This window comes from Mus musculus, chromosome 10, assembly GCF_000001635.26.
Source record: "Mus musculus strain C57BL/6J chromosome 10, GRCm38.p6 C57BL/6J".
NCBI classification, from domain to species: domain Eukaryota; kingdom Metazoa; phylum Chordata; class Mammalia; order Rodentia; family Muridae; genus Mus; species Mus musculus.
The window spans coordinates 17,317,974-17,324,652 of record NC_000076.6 but is presented as its reverse complement, the minus strand read 5'-3'; the positions used below and the strand labels follow the sequence as shown (position 1 = coordinate 17,324,652).

Here is a 6,679-nt window from a genome sequence, read left to right as displayed (position 1 = left end):
AAAACTGTAATTCATGTAATGTATGTTAAATAGCCCCAAGAGTTGTTTCTGAGCTTTGAAACCTGGGGCTGAGAACATAGCAGAACAGACCAGGACATGCCCGGGCAAGCCCATCGCCTCCCTAGCTCCCACCCCTCTGACCTAAGTTAAATGTTACAGGCTGCTGATGTTTAAATGGACCAATCATGTGAAACCGCGCCAATTCCTCCCCCAGCCCCACTCCTTTTCTATAAAACCCCCTAGCTTCCAAGTCTCGTGGTCGAATCCACTGTCTCCTGTTGTGTGAGATACGTTTCGACCCGGAGCTCCGCCATTAAAAAACCTCTTGTTGTTACATCAAGGTGTTGTGTTCTATTCGCGATTCTTGGGTGCACGCCGAATCGGGAGCTGAGTGGGGGTTTCCCCACTGAGTTCTTTCATTTGGAGGTTCCACCGAGATCTGCGTGACACCCAGGAACCCCGAAGGACCCCTTGGAGGTGCGTTTGTTTGTGTGAGTCTTGTTATGTTGTCTGTTGTCTAAGTGTCTAAGTGTGGCACTGCTGAATTTGTGTCTTAGTTTTTCAGTTCTGAGATTGTGGGTTTGAGCCCCACCTGTGTTACCAGTTCTGGTATTCTGTATTCTGGCAGCTGCCACTGCGGACCGTAAGGACCCTAGTGGCTGTGGGAAGACGACGGTCTATTTCCCCACAGGCTGCACCCTTGGAAGACATTCCGAGGGAGACCCTGGAGTGCCCGGGGTACGGAACAGTCAGGAGGACCTGGCTGTTGCCTGGCAGAGTGAAGAAGAGTGAGTGCTCTTCCTGCCAGAGGAGTGGAGCGGAATCCCACTCCATCAGAGGTAGCGTTTGGCTGGTTGTGTAAGTCCAGACGCAGACGAGTGTGCTTGGATGTCTTAGTGTTTTCCGTCTCTGTCATTGTGTTGTGTTTACTCTTATTCTTCACTATGGGACAGACCGTGTCTACTCCTTTATCTTTGACTAAGGACCATTGGACGGACGTTAGGGCTAGAGGACAAAATTTGTCAGTAAAAGTGAAGAAAAAGCCATGGATGACTTTCTGTTCCTCAGAATGGCCTGTTTTTGGAGTAGGTTGGCCAGCAGAAGGAACTTTTTACTTACCCACCATAAGGGCTGTGAAGGCCATTGTTTTTCAGGAAGGACCAGGGTCGCATCCAGACCAACAACCGTACATCATGGTATGGGAGGACTTGGCACGCTACCCACCCCCGTGGGTTCGCCCATTCCTCCCGCCTCTCCGCCCTGGCACCAAGATTCTAGCCATCCGAGAAAATGGTGAGAAAGAGAAACCGAAACCACCGCTCGGGAGAGATGATGATCGCAGCACACCAGTGACGAAACCCCCCAAGATCTATCCAGAGATTGAAGAACCCCCTGAGTGGCCCGATACCCCTCAACCCCCACCGTATGCTCCCCAGCCCCAACCTTCAGCTCCCTCGGGACCCCTGCCTCAGGCCCCGGCCGGAGGAGGGGGTCCCTCCACAGGAACAAGGAGCCGGCGAGGAGTCACCCCTGAGGGGCCTGCGGATTCAACTGTGGCGCTCCCCCTCAGGGCTATTGGGGCTCCCCCTGCCGATCCAAATAGTCTACAGCCCCTACAGTATTGGCCTTTTTCCTCTTCTGACCTTTACAACTGGAAAGCTCATCACCCCCCTTTTTCAGAAAACCCTGCAGGACTCACTGGGTTGGTTGAATCATTAATGTATTCACACCAGCCGACCTGGGATGACTGCCAGCAGCTTCTGCAGACTCTATTCACAACCGAGGAGAGAGAGAGGATTCTCCTCGAGGCTCGGAAAAATGTCCGAGACGAGGCTGGGCGCCCTGTCCAAACTCCAGCTGAGATAGATGAAGGATTTCCGCTAACCCGGCCCCGATGGGATTATAATACGGCATCAGGTAGGGAACGACTGTCCAATTATCGCCGGGTCCTAGTGGCGGGTCTCAGAGGTGCTGCCCGGCAGCCCACGAATCTGGCCAAGGTAAGAGAGGTTATGCAGGGAGCGACTGAGCCCCCCTCAGTCTTCCTTGAAAGGCTCATGGAGGCTTATAGGAGATATACCCCATTCGACCCCACGTCTGAGGGTCAAAGGGCCTCAGTAATTATGGCCTTCATTGGCCAGTCAGCTCCTGACATTAGGAAGAAGTTACAGCGAATTGAGGGCTTGCAGGATTACACCATAAGGGATGTAGTTAGAGAGGCAGAGAAAGTGTATCATAGGAGAGAAACAGAAGATGAAAAGTTAGAGAGAGAGAAAAGAGAGAAAAGAGAAGAGGAGGATAGGAGAGACAGGAGGCAAGAAAAGGTTTTGACTAGGATCCTGGCCGCAGTAGGAGAAAGAGATAATGGAAGAAGAGGTAGACAGTCAGGGAACCTGGGAGACAAAAGGCAGCAGGGACCAAGGAGACCCAGAGAAGGCGGGCAGCGCCTGGAGAGGAACCAATGCGCGTATTGCAAGGAAATGGGCCACTGGAAGAGCGACTGTCCGAAAAAAAAACAAGAGGTAAAGGTGCTTTCTCTTGGAGAAGATGAAGACTAGGGGGAACGGGGCTCGGCCCCCCTCCCCGAGCCTAGGGTAACTTTAGAAGTGGAGGGGACCCCTGTGGACTTTCTAGTTGACACGGGAGCCGAATTTTCAGTACTCAAAACACCTCTAGGAAAAGTAAAGAAAAATGAAAAAACCTTGGTGATCGGGGCCACAGGACAAAAATCGTATCCATGGACCACATCCCGAGTAGTAGACATAGGGCGAAATCGAGTAACTCATTCGTTTCTAGTCATTCCAGAGTGTCCTATGCCTTTATTGGGGAGAGACTTACTAACCAAGTTAAAAGCACAAATAACTTTCACCTCTCATCGACCGGAGGTTTTCTGGGGAATAAAAGCGCCCCAGACTCTAGAGCTGTCTTTACAACTAGGGGAGGAATATCGACTTTACCAAAATAAAGTAAAGCCCCCTGAGGGATTACAGGACTGGTTGAATCGATACCCCCAGGCGTGGGCAGAGACGGGAGGAGTGGGGATGGCAAAACTGGTCCCCCCCGTGGTGATTGAACTTAAGTCCGGGGCCACCCCTATAGGGGTCCGACAATATCCCATGAGCAGAGAAGCTCAAGAGGGTATACGCCCCCAAATTAACAAACTGCTCCAACAAGGGATTTTGGTCCCATGCAAATCCCCTTGGAACACTCCTCTACTTCCAGTAAAAAAACCAGGGACCAGGGACTTCCGTCCAGTACAGGACCTTAGAGAAGTCAACAAGAGAGTTCAGGACATACACCCCACGGTGCCAAATCCTTATAACCTCCTCAGCACCTTGCCACCTGGTCGGACATGGTACACAGTCCTGGATCTCAAAGATGCTTTTTTCTGTTTGAGGTTACACCCCAACAGCCAGCCCTTGTTCGCTTTCGAATGGCGAGACTCCGAGAGTGGACAAGCCGGACAGCTCACATGGACGAGGCTGCCTCAGGGATTCAAGAACTCGCCCACTTTGTTCGATGAAGCCCTACACCGAGATCTTGCTCTTTTCCGAGCCAATAACCCACAGGTGACTCTTCTGCAATATGTAGATGATCTGCTCCTAGCTGCAGAAACACGCGAGGACTGTGAAATTGGGACCCAAAACCTCCTGGGCGAGTTAGGTAAGCTGGGGTATCGGGCCTCTGCTAAAAAGGCTCAGTTATGCCAGATAGAAGTGACCTACCTAGGATATGTCTTGAGAGATGGACAACGGTGGCTCACAGAAGCCAGAAAACAAGCTGTTATGCAGATCCCGGCCCCAACCACTGCTCGCCAGGTAAGAGAGTTCCTGGGGACCGCCGGGTTTTGCAGACTCTGGATTCCCGGATTTGCCACACTGGCAGCTCCCTTATATCCACTAACCAAAGAGAAAGGGGAATTCACCTGGACCAGAGAACATCAGCTAGCCTTTGAAACTCTCAAAAAGGCACTGCTGCAGGCTCTGGCATTGGCCCTGCCAGATTTAAACAAACCTTTCACCCTATACATTGATGAAAGAAATGGAGTGGCAAGGGGAGTCCTTACCCAGGTTTTGGGACCATGGAAGCGCCCGGTAGCCTACTTATCAAAGAAACTGGACGCTGTGGCCAGTGGATGGCCCTCCTGCCTGCGAGCGATAGCAGCCACGGCTGTGCTAGTAAAAGATGCTGACAAACTGACTATGGGCCAGAATGTTACTATAGTGGCCCCACACTCTCTTGAGAGCATCATCAGGCAACCACCGGACCGCTGGATGACCAACGCCCGAATGACGCACTACCAGAGCCTATTGCTGACAGAGCGAGTAAGTTTTGCACCCCCAGCCATTCTCAACCCCGCCTCCTTACTACCTGAGGCTGACGAGGCCCCTGCACATAAGTGTGAAGAAATACTGGCAGAAGAGACTGGAATCCGGCCAGACCTCACAGACCAACCTTGGCCAGGGGCGATGACTTGGTTCACGGACGGAAGCAGCTTTGTGGTAGAAGGTAAGCGGAAGGCTGGGGCGGCAGTAGTGGATGGAAAGGCTGTCATATGGGCCAGCAGTCTGCCGGAGGGTACATCAGCTCAAAAAGCGGAACTAATCGCATTAATTCAAGCCTTAAGGCTGGCAGAAGGAAGGGCTCTTAATGTCTATACCGACAGCCGGTACGCTTTTGCCACGGCTCATGTACACGGAGCAATATACCGACACCGTGGACTGCTGACGTCTGCCGGCAAAAATATCAAAAATAAAGAAGAAATTCTCAGCTTATTAGAAGCTGTTCATTTGCCCCGTAGGGTGGCAATTATCCATTGCCCAGGACACCAGAAGGGAACTGGGCCCGTTGAAAAGGGAAATCAAATGGCAGACCAAGAAGCTAAAAAAGCAGCCCAAGGGCCAATGACTCTGGTGGTGAGAACCCAACAGCCCGCTGCTGAGGAAATAAATAAAAGAACCCTCACAGAAGAAGAGGGGCGAGATTACTTAGCTAACATACACCATCTGACTCATTTAGGAACTAAAAAATTACTAAAATTGGTTAGTAAGTCCCCCTATTACATTCCTGGATTAAAAGGAATTGTGGAAGAGATAGTAAAAAACTGCCGTGCTTGTGCACTTACCAACGCTGAGTCTAGCAGGCTCCAGGAAGGAAAACGACTGCGAGGAGACAGACCTGGAGCCTACTGGGAAACTGACTTCACTGAGGTGAAACCGGCTAGGTATGGAAATAAATATCTCCTAGTTTTTATAGACACCTTTTCAGGATGGGTCGAAGCGTTCCCCACCAAGAAAGAAACGGCTAATGTAGTGGTCAAGAAGATACTTGAAGAAATCCTTCCCCGCTTTGGGATACCTAAGGTAATGGGGTCAGACAACGGACCTGCCTTCGTCTCCCAGGTAAGTCAGGGATTGGCCAGACAACTGGGGACAAATTGGAAATTACATTGTGCATACAGACCCCAGAGTTCAGGACAGGTAGAAAGGATGAACAGAACGCTAAAGGAGACTCTGACTAAAATAGCCTTAGAATCCGGCGGAAGCGATTGGACAGCCGTTCTCCCTTATGCCTTGTTCAGGGTTCGGAATACACCTGGACCCCTTGGCCTAACTCCATTTGAATTAATGTATGGGGCGCCCCCACCCATTTTTATGACCGTAGGGGATAAGAATCGCCCGGATGTGTCTTTCTCTCCTTCTTCTAGTCTTTTGGCTCGATTAAAAGCTCTCGAAATAGTAAGAAAAGAGGTCTGGGAACAGCTAAAAGAAACCTATGTTGCTGGTGACACACAGGTGCCGCATCAGTTTGAAGTAGGAGACGCAGTCCTGGTGAGGAGACACCGAGCGGGAAACCTAGAACCGAGGTGGAAGGGACCCTACTTGGTGCTACTGACAACGCCCACCGCGGTCAAAGTGGAAGGAATCCCCACTTGGGTCCACGCATCCCACGTTAAGAGAGCACCCCCTGGAGTCAGCCATGATGAGTGGACTTTGGAGAAGACTACTAATCCTTTTAAGTTGCGCCTGCTTCGTAGGAGCGATCCCAAAAGACTTCAACCCCCACAGTCCTGTTCAACAAACGTGGGAGAACTGATCCAAGCGCTACTGAGGACTGCTGGCTATGCCTGTCCTCGGGTCCGCCTTATTATGAAGGAATCGCCTTCAATGGAGATTTCAACAGAACCAGCAGCCATACTTCCTGCTCTTGGGGTACAGGACAAAAACTGACCCTGACTGAAGTATCCGCGAGGAATCCAGGTCTCTGTATAGGTACCCCACCTTCCACTCACAAACACCTATGCGGACAAATTCAGTCCGTGTCCAGAACGGAAGCTGATTACTATCTTGTACCTTCCCCGGTTGGATGGTGGGCTTGCAATACAGGACTTACTCCCTGTGTATCCCTGTTTTTAATTCATCTCATGATTTTTGTGTCATGATCCAGCTGTTACCCCGTGTATATTATCACCCTGCATCCAGTTTAGAAGAAAGCTATGCGGGCCGGCGGTCAAAAAGAGAACCAATTACTTTAACCCTGGCTGCATTCATGGGAATAGGTATGGCAGTAGGAGTGGGGACGGGAGTGTCAGCTTTGATAGAAGGAAGACAGGGAATTCAGTCTTTGAGGGATGCTGTCAATGAAGACCTAGCGGCAATAGAGAAGTCCATAGACGCTT

The 6,679-nt window shown here is 50.9% G+C and overlaps 1 pseudogene; it reads left to right on the top strand.

Annotated features, from left to right (window-relative positions):
- The first annotated feature begins 944 nt into the window (after positions 1 to 944).
- Gm47761 lies at positions 945 to 6,045 on the top strand (annotated as a pseudogene).
- Positions 6,046 to 6,679: the final 634 nt, after the last annotated feature.